Source organism: Nicotiana sylvestris, chromosome 9, assembly GCF_000393655.2.
Source record: "Nicotiana sylvestris chromosome 9, ASM39365v2, whole genome shotgun sequence".
NCBI lineage: Eukaryota > Viridiplantae > Streptophyta > Magnoliopsida > Solanales > Solanaceae > Nicotiana > Nicotiana sylvestris.
In genome coordinates, this window is record NC_091065.1 from 9,385,860 (window position 1) to 9,396,782 (window position 10,923).

Below are 10,923 nucleotides of genomic sequence, written 5' to 3' on the forward strand. Positions count from 1 at the left end.
ATACACAAAACAAAATATGATGATTCCAGCATATTATCTTTTTTTTGGTTACTAAAACCTAATCATCATATTATCTTTTTTTTGGTTACTAAAACCAGGCATTATATTTATTGAAGCGGGAATAAAGGATTACAAAGAGGGGGCTGAACGTAGAGTTACAATCTCCTGCGAGTCCAAAAAGTAAGCGTGGTAATAAAAAGGGTAGAGGGTAATCAAAAACTACAACATACCAAAGCTCCCGCAATGCCATTACCCTCTCTATAGGAGTGTTGGACCTGTGGCATTCTCTAATATCTCTTCTTTATAATGGAGGAATGTAAGTAAGTATATTTAGTTCACACGGATAGCATGTCACTGCATTACAAAATATAAAAACAACAGAAAATCTTATTTGACAGCTTGTGTGGAAGGCTATAATGATATATCTATATATGAAAAAGGACACAAATATTATAAATAAGTAAACACCAACGGAAAAAAGTACAATGGTAGGGTTGACAAGGAAATTCAAATGCAAGATTCTTCTTTTAAGAAAAGGTTTGATGCCATGAGATCACTCTTGACAATGTTGATAAGGAGTAGCGATCAAGTGTAGGTCATTCTTTCTAGCACAAGCTGCTCCAGCCGCCTCAGTCAAGTCTAGTTCACTTGGATTGATTCCAGTTGGGAGTTTCTAGTTAAAGTGATACAACAGTTGAGCCAGTGGAAAATAAACATTTGCTAAACCAAATGATATTCCAGGTCAAATTCTCCTTCCGCTACCAAAGGGAAGATACTCATAATTATTACCAATATAATCCATAGAGTTGTGTTCAAATCTCTGAGGTTTAAAGCTTTCTACGTCATCCCAATATTTTGGATCTCTTCCCATTGCCCAAACATTAACCTCGACTTTTGTTTTCAATGGAATAGTGTAGCCGTTTAAGTCTGTTTCTTCTCTACATTCTCTTGGAAGCAAAAGAGGTAGTGGAGGATGGAGTCTGAAAGTTTCTTTAATCCATCTTTAGGTATTTGAACTCGTCGACATCAATTTCACCAAAAGTTTCTTTCCCTCTCAAGATTTTTCTTTCCTCTGCTTGAGCTTTGGAAAATATACTTGGATTCTTCATCATTTCAATCATGGCCCAATTAATTGTTGTTGATGAAGTATATGTTCCCGCACCAAAGATGTCCTTCATTTTCGAGCAAGTTACAATATTCATTTCTCTTACAACCTTCTTGACAAATTTCTACTGAAATATTCAAATAACATATTTGTACTACGTTTGTGCTACTACCTTTATTCTACACCAAAAGGAACTTTTAAATTTTCAATGCCAAAAACCCCCAAAAAAATATTAGCATGTTATTTTGCTACTTGTTTCGTTATCCTAATGCCAAGTTGTAGTGATTGAAATAACATTTGTTGTAATTTTCAAATGTGTAAATTTTATGACGAAAGTAAGATTAGTTGTCCCAATTGAAAGCTAACTAAAGTGACTCTTTAAGTACAAAAATTAATTATGCAATTTGAGAACGTTAGTATTAAAGATAAATCATAATACTTCATCAATTTCACTTTATATGGCACAGTATAACTAGATACAAAGTTTAAGAAAGACAGAAATAATTTTCGAACATGTGGTATTAAATATGTAATGAAATTCATGTGGCTATAAAAACATATCATTAAAGGTAAAATAGGAAGTTTAAAGTTAAATTATTTCTTGCATAGAGATACGTCATTCTTTATGGAATAAAATAAAACAAGTTCCACAAAAAGTTGAATAGAAAGAGTGCTAATACTGAAGATAGAAATATGCAGTATATAGTACTTACAAAAATGATAGCTTTGATGTTGTCGTTAGTGATTGGAAATTGAAGGCCTCCCTCTTTCATAAGTCTTAGCAGTACACCAGTTATGCCTTCACCTCCTCATTCACCATCGCTCTTTGAAGTCTTCTTGTGCTCATTGAAGTTTATGTTATTTTGGAAAAATATAACTTTTAAGTTAAAATTAAATTTTTGTAACTTGATATTGTTTGAGCAACTCTTATTTTTGTCATTGAAAAAAAGTTACTCACTTATGAAATTTTATACATATAACTTATTGCTGTTAAAATACTATTATTGCAATGGCAATCATAGATGTACGACTAAAGTATAGTAAACTCGTAAATTTATCGTCACTTTAAATTTGTATCTATTGATTTTTCATGACAAATAGTAGTAACTATTATCTAACTATTTTTATTTTCTTAAAATAAGAAGATGAATATTTATTTGACTACAAAATTTTGTTTCAAATTTTTAATGTGGCTAGAAGATTGCTACTGTGACGGAAAATTTACCTTGTGGCAAAAACTGATGATTAGTTACAAAATTTATCGTAGCAATAAATTCGTGGTTATATCATTTTATCGTGATGACTATTGCCATGACTTTTTAGAACTTGAAGCAAAGTTATTATTTTAGTAATATTTGATTTAAATGGTTTGTTGTGGCTAAAAGGTTATTGTTGTTATATTAAGTTTCAACTCGTGGCAAAAATTAATGATTACCTACGAAATTCTATTAAAGCAAGAAACATGTGGCTAATTTAACCTATATTGCCACAACTTTTAATAGCTTGAAACAAAAATATTCATTTAGCTACAACATTTTCTTTCAATTATTTTATTGTGGCTAAAAAGTTACTATAGCTATAGTAATTTTCAACTCGTAGCAAAAAACAAAGAATTACCTGTATAATTCAATTATACCAATAAATCTGTGACTATATCATTTAACTATTGCCACAACGTTTTAGAACTTAAAGCAAAAATATTGATTTAGCTATAATATTTTATTTTAAATAATTTATTGTGGCTAAGAGGAAACTATTGCTACAACAATTATTTATTCGTGGCAAAAAATTATGATTAGCTACCAAATTTTATTTGTAGCAATAAATTTAAAGCTATTTAGGTAGTTATTGCCATGATTACTAGCAATTGTAGCTAATATGAGGAATTAGCTTTATCAACTTAATTTTTGTGGCAAAGAAATTTTATAGTTTTGCAAATAGCCATAGAATTTTAATTTTTGTGGCTATTATCAAGTATTAGCTATGTGAGTTAGGCATACCTAACTTGTTTCTCCTTATTGGCCTCCAAACTAAGATTACAATTCTTTCTATTGTTTTGCTTCTAAGTGCCAAAGACTTTTTTTCTATGCACTTATCTCTAGCTACATTTATTCCTAGTTTGTGAACGATTAGGTATACACAGTGAATGTTACCCAAAAAAGAAGATTAGAAGAATACACAGTAAATGTGCTTATTCTCCCTTTTTACCGGTCTTTGGTTATATTTATATTAACCAAAATTTTATGTCGCATTTGTGTGATTACCCAAAAGGTCATCTTATATTTTAGAACTCTATTCTGCGTTCCTGAGTCTTTAAAACCTCATTTTATTCTTTCGCGATTTGCGTGCGCGGTCAGGGCGAGTGTCCGGGCTAGCATATATTCTTATGCTAGATCAATGTTTGATAAATATAAATTTATGGATACAACTGGTTGTGAAACTGCTCCCTCTACTTTTAAGTCTAGAGCAGAAGTTTTATGGGAAAATATGGATGATAACTTGATTCTTATCTTAATTATATACAACAGGTTTTGATTCCTCTATTGATGATGAACTTGATTCTTATCTTAATCAAGGATTGAAAAATATTAAAGACGAAGATGTCAAGGAACAACTTTTGTCATGGTGGAAGGAGCGTGGCAAGGCTTTTCCAACACTTTCAATTATGGCCCGAGATATCCTGGCTATTCAAGCATCATCAGTAGCATTGGAAAGTGCTTTTTGCGCGGCAAGATTTCAAATTGGAGATCATAGACATTCATTAGCGGAGGACACTCTAGAGATTTCCGTATTATTCAGAGATTGGATTAATTCAGAAAGAAGAAATCTTGGTTTTGAAAAATTAACCACTAGGAAGAAGAAGAATACTATAAGATACTAACCATTGGGAGCGATGACGACATGGAGCTCATGAAACATCAATCAACATTGCCAATTCCAGCAGAATGTCAGAGGGATATTATTGATAAGTTACAAAAAAGCTATATAGGAGCTTACAAATATTAGTATGATAATTTGTAATTGGCTACTAAGAGGCCTAGTTCACACAGAACTCTTCCTAGAAGGTGGCTGCGTAGATTAGGTGCTCTTCAAAAGAATTATATTTGTATTTGAGATTTGAAAGTTCTATTAATAAAATAAAAGGCTCCAAGCGTTGAATTTTATTTATGAATTGTCTTAGTTGTAAGCATGTGATTTTTTCCATATATGAGAATTACTCCCAAAAAATTCAAAATAAAATGATTTTCCTTGGTGTGCAATTTTGTGAGATTTTGTGATATTTTGATAATTATTTGTATTTGTCTGTGTTTGTTTATTTGTTAAATTAATAAAAAATACAAAAATATGTCACATTTGCATGTAGGATTTAATTCTATAATTGTTAGTAATTAAATTTATTTTACAAAAATTAAAAAAACAAAAATAGGCATTTTTTGCATTTTTAGCATTTAATGTCCAAATGAACAATTTTATGCTTAATTATTACTTAATTGTGCGTTAATTGTTATTGGGAGTTAATTTGTGCTTTTATAACTTAATTTAGTTCTTAATAATAATTTAAGTATTTTTATAATTTAGTTTTAGAAAAATGAAAGAAGAAAAGAGAACAAAAATACAAAGAAAAATCGGATTGGGCCGCTTCTTCAAATTTCAACCCCAGGCCGAAATAATTGCCCAACCTTCCCCATGACCCGGTCTACTTCAAACCGAGTCGACCTGGTCCGTCCCATAACTGAACCATCCGCCCAACCCACTCCCATTTTTCATTTTTTCTTGTTGAAACCCAAAAACAAACCCTAAAACTAAAAACACCCGCCCCCCTCCATCTTCTTCTTCTCCAAAACAACCCCTCCACCTCCAACGCTCCCATGGCTGCTCTCGTTACTTCCCTTCCACCTCACGACCAGCTTCGTCTCCTTCACGCCACTGCTGCTCCTTCTGCTTCACCATCCATCGTGACATCATCTTCGTCGTTCGACGTCAAGCTCGAGTTTGAGCTCGACGTCCATGGCTGCCCTCAACCGCACGTCCAAGTAGACCAGTTGTTCAAGCTTTACTTTCTCCGACCATGGATGACCCAGCTGCGTCTTCATCTTCTCCGTCGAGCTCCACCATGAAAGCCCAGTCCACTGTTGAGCTCCCAAGGCCGAAAATCTCACGTTGCTGCTTCACCATGAACGACCATAAGCACTCCGCCATGGCTGCTGTCGCTACCCTCGTCGACCAGTCTCCAGCTCCTCCGTTTCGCTGCTGCAACCTCAGTTCCGCCATGGACCCAGGAGGAGCTGATGCTGATGCTCCGCCATGGACCTCAGTTACGTAGAAGCTGATGCTCCGTTTCGATGAAGGAGAAGGCTACTGCTGCCTCAGTTTCGCCACGGACCCAGCTGCTTATGCCATCTCCGTCATCTTCTTCTTTATCCTCGTCGCCTTCAGCCCCAAAGCGAGATCCAACCATCTCGTTTGTTCAAGTTTTAGTCGAGGACGTCGAGCGTCGTTTTGAGTTCGTCAAGTTTAAAAGGGAGGTGAGCTCGTCGTGGAGTTCGTCGTTGAGTCCGGACAGATTTATTCCCATTCGAGGTTCGTCAAAACAGTCCGTACATATTTCGTTTCGATCCGGTTAGTAGATTTTGAATTTTATTTTTGCCCGTGTTTTGTTTTCTCGAATCTAAAATCGGCAAATGTTTGTTTTGTTCATGTCTATCGTTTGAATTAATTTTGTAGTTTGTTCATGTGTTTTGTTAAATTAATTTTCAGATTTCAAAATGGAAGTTTAATTAGTTGTTTTTCATGTTTATTTCATGTTTGTATTATTGTTTAGGTAAATATTTGTTAGTTTAATGTTTGTTAGATTCAAATTGAAATTTAATTAATTATTTCTTCAATTTGTTTCATGTTGTTATGTATTTTTCAGAAATTATTAATGTTGTTTGAATCGTTTGAATCCGTCATGTTTGTTGTTTAAAATAGATTTTAATGCATGTTTATTCATTGTTTGAAGTTCGTCCAGTAAATTAATTTGAGTTTGTTTTGCTGTTTAATTTGAATCATGTATTTTATTGTTTGTATTGTTGTATCCTTGCTCATCCATTGATGGTCTAAATTAACCAGGATTGGTTTCCGATATGGTTAATTAATTCCATTAATTTTGAGTTGTGTTGTTCATCGTGTTCATGTGATTTGTTGTTGAAGATTGTTGAGAAATTGGTCATCTTGGCTATATTTTGGTTAAGTTATGATTAATTGATTGTTTAGAGCTGATGGGGGTAGTTTGGTAAATTGCATTACATTCAGGGGTAGTTTGGTAAATTGCAATAAGGTCGGAGGGGTAGTTTGGTAATTAAACATTATTTTAATTCTTTATGTTAAGCATGAGGGACAAAATATAATGGGGTGGTGTTTGATATAATTGTTTAACATAATGGGGGTCAAAACATAAAGTAGTGGAGGGGAATATTGCATTTGTTTATGTTAGGCATGGGGACAAATTGTAATGGGTTGGGGTGGATGTATTTATTTAATGTAGGCATGGGGGACAAAGTTTAAAATAAAAAAAAAACATTAAGTAGTGGGGACAAAGCATGCATTGGGGGAATATTTTGGGTTAGGGATTCAAGACTTGTCTTGCTATATATATAGGGTCATTTGACACATTTTAGGGGGAACATTATTGAGAGGTAGAGATTATTATTGGGAGAATATCTTTGAGAGTAATATATTCTGGAAATTTCAAGAGTGTTAGAGAGTAAAAGAGAAATGCAATTTGAACTTTCACTCGAATAATTTCCGTTTGCTTTTCTCGAGTGTTATTAAAAATCAGTAAACTACTTCATCTTGTATCCGTCTCTCTTCTGCTTTGACTACGATTGCACTTTGATATTGCTGAGTTTTCAATCTGTTACTGGGTTATTCTACTGGTTGTTACTGGTTTGCGGTGTTGCTGAACCTACTGTTGCTGTAGTATTATTGCTGCTGACTCCTACTTCTTTTGTTCTTGTACTGCCATTTTCAGGTACTCATTTGTACACTCTCGGCTTGCAGCGAAATGAAATATTGATCAGGCTCTTGTTCCTGTTGAATTCCTTTTGTTTAGATTTGAGTTTGAATAAAATTTTCCTTTCATTGTATAAAAATATAGTTGACTGATTAATGAGTAATGGGGTTGCATAAGTATAACTTCTTCATCTAATAATATTAGTTTAAATTAATCAAAGTTGTTTTGATATTATTATCTATCTCATGTTCTAGTATTATTGAATAATAGAATATAGAATGAAAGCGGTTTTTCTTTGTACAAACTCGATTGCAATTTTCCATTTGCATTAGCCGTAAATTAAATAAGTTACGTATTTTTCAACATGTAATTAATTGAGGGATTTTTTTTATTTTAGAGACGAACTTAATAGAAAAAATGTAGTCACTATAGGTTTATCCTTTTAAATAAAACGAGACGAGCCTCGCCAAATAAAACACACAGATTGCGGGGCCCTCACAAAAATATATGTGTTAATGACTTAGAATTCCGGAGAGCCGTTTAGCGAATTTCACGGCCTTCCCAGAATAATAACACGATAGTCTCTTTAGGCGCGTGTTTAATAATTTACTTTCTTAAACATGGGTGTGCATTTCATGCAACCCAAATCCAAATCCCAAAACATCAAATAAAATGTGTTCCGGATTGTGGGTGCATTTTATGTGACGCAGTCCAAAGACATGTTTTAAACGATGTTCACATTCTTTTAAAAATAATAATAATAAAGTGGTAAAAAGTTAAAATTGACACATCGGTTCATAATTGTATAAAAATCAGATAAATAAGTCGAATATGACAGTTGAGCGACCGTGCTAGAACCATGGAACTCGGGAATGCCTAACACCTTCTCCCGGGTTAACAGAATTCCTTATCCGGATTTCTGGTACGCAGACTGTAATATGGAGTCATTCTTTTCCTCGATTCGGGATTAAAACTGGTGACTTGGGACACCCTAAATCTCCCAAGTGGCGACTCTGAAATAAATAAATAAATCCCGTTTGGATTGTCCTTTAATTGGAAAAAACTCCCTTGTACCCTCTCGGGTAAGGAAAAAGGAGGTGTGACATTAGTTACTTAATAGTTATTACTTTGAAATTATATTAAATAAATTATAACTCTATTATAAATTTATAATTACTAGAATATTTCAATACAATTTTTTTGTTTAAATATTTTATAATTCTTTACTTAGTTTTATAATTTTTATTTTAACATAGTAATATTTAAGTTTATTAAATAAGTAAAAAATCTAGCCGTTGCAAACTTTAAAAACATAGTAATTTTCAAAAAACTAGACGTTTTTAAAAAAAAATACACTTAAGGCCTACGAACCCGTCCCGTTCCATTCCGTCCCGTTCCATACCGTTTGTTAGCGGGATGGGACCGGACGAATGTTTCATCCGTTTGTCCCGTCCCGTTTTGTCCTATCCCGCCACCGTCCCGCTTAAATGTCTCCCCGTCCCGTTAATTTGGTCCCGTCCCGTTGGACAGCCATACTGTCCACATAAGAAGTTTTATCTACAAAGTGATAAGTCTGGATGTGTAGTACATGCCGGCTCTAACCTTATGGTAATAAGTCTTTATGCCTTAGGTCCCCAAATATGGGAGGGGTGGGGGGAGGGGGGCATTTTTAGAAATAATCGGTTAATATGTATTTTAAAAAATAATATTTAATATTTTTAGTATAAAAGTAGATTATGAAAGAAATAATAGAGAAGAGAGATTTATAACTGTAATGATTTTGGCAAGAAAATTACATTGAAAATAAATATAGAACTTGAATTTCGTAATAAACATATAATTTGTAGAAAAAAATTAAAATGTGAATGTTGATGATAAAATCACAAAGTATTTTAAAAAATCTTTTAGAGTTGATTACTTCCTATATATAGTAGATCAAGCCATTTTTCACTTAAAGACAAATTTGAACAATTTGAAGTATATGAAGATATTTTTGATTTCATATTAGAAGGTAAACAAACTTAGATCATTAGATGACCAAAATATGAAAAAGCAGTGCCTTAACTTTGAATGTTCCTTAAAACATAATAGTCAAGCTCATATTGATGGTTTAGACTTATTTCTTGAATTAAGAATATTAAGAAAAGAAGTACCAGTAGAAGATAATAGATTAATGGATATACTCAATTATAATAAAAAGTTTTGTTTTTTCAAATGCTTGCTTATAGAATAATGTTAACAGCTCCTATAATATATATAGTTGCCTCAACCAAAAGAAGTTTTTCAAAATTAACATTGTTAAAATCTTACTTAAGATCAATAATATCTCAAGAAAGATTAATTAATGTGTTAATCATATTATCAGTTAATTATTAGAAAAAATCAATCAAAATAACTATTAACAAATTTGAATCTCATAAAGCTATAAGAATAGACTTCTAATAAACATATATATAAGAACTTTATTCTAAAAAATATTAGGCCTCATATTAAAATTTGGATTTAGACCACACTTGTGCTTGAACCTCCCCTGTTTATATAATTGAGATTTTTTTGTAACCGAGAGGGTAATGTATGTATTCTGCCGATTAAATATAAAGTTCTAATTGACCCATTAGAAAACTTATCAAAATTTTACATTTATTTGGAACCTAAATTTTTGTCACCGGCAATATAAACAATTACGACAATCGTTTTGTAATTTCTAATTAACATGTGGCTTAGTGACAACAAAGTTTTATCACCAAACATACAATGTTTAAATGGTGACGGCTTACAATTTTGTAGCTAAGTGATACGTACAACTATTTTCTACGAAAAAGATTCATAGCAAGATAATATGATATTTGGCTACTATTTTTTATGGTTACAACTGACAAATATTATTTCAAACGCTCTTCATAGACTTGAAACCCAGCCAAACTTCGGCTTTACTGTAGGGCTAGTATTCTCTCTGGGAAATGGATCCCCAACCCTATGAACAACAACAACACACAATTCCCCCTAAACCCCCAGATATTGATCAAAGCATAATCAAACCCAGCTTCAAAGAAATGCTTACTACTTCAAACCTTTTGCTATTCACCACTATAGAAAATCATCAAGATATAAACCCCTATTGATAATCAACCATCCTTAACAACCACAAAAGGCATCAAATTCATAATACTCTCTGATGAGGAGAATGTACGAATCTATGAGCCATGGAAAAATTCCATCATAGTAAAGCTAGTGGACAAACGTATGTTACACCACTATTTTTTTAAAAAAATCAAGAACCATGGAAGCCAACTGAGGATTTCCAACTGATTGACCTTGGAGTGGACTACTACATAATCAAATTCAAGAAAAAGGAAAATATGTACAAGGCAATGCATCAAGGCCCTTGGTTCATTAACGAGCATTTTTTTTCTATTAATAGATGGAAACCAAACTTTGTTGCCACTCAAAAAAAGGTCACAAACTCAGCAGTATGGATTAGACTTCCTCAATTACCTACTGAATTTTACGATGGGAAAATTCAGGAAAAAATTGGTAATGCAATTGGCCGGCTCCTAAAAATTGATGTTTGCACATCAACAACTCCGAGAGGTCGTTATGAAAGATTATGTGTGGAATTACCATTGGAAGTTTCAGTTTAACCATTCATCTATGTAGGCCACCACAAACAAGCAATATACTACGAAGGTGAAAATTTTCTTTGCAAAAACTGTGGACGATTGGGGCATACAAAACACAATGCTCCTTTATTAATCAGAGAAATAGTGATAGCAATAATGAAGATACAGCCAAGGAATTATCAACAATTACAAATGATATGGAA

At 33.0% G+C, this 10,923-nt stretch overlaps 1 pseudogene; it reads right to left on the bottom strand.

The window, feature by feature from the left end:
- Positions 1–484: 484 nt before the first annotated feature.
- LOC138877116 (premnaspirodiene oxygenase-like) lies at positions 485–1,895 on the bottom strand (annotated as a pseudogene).
- Between the last annotated feature and the right edge of the window lie 9,028 nt (positions 1,896–10,923).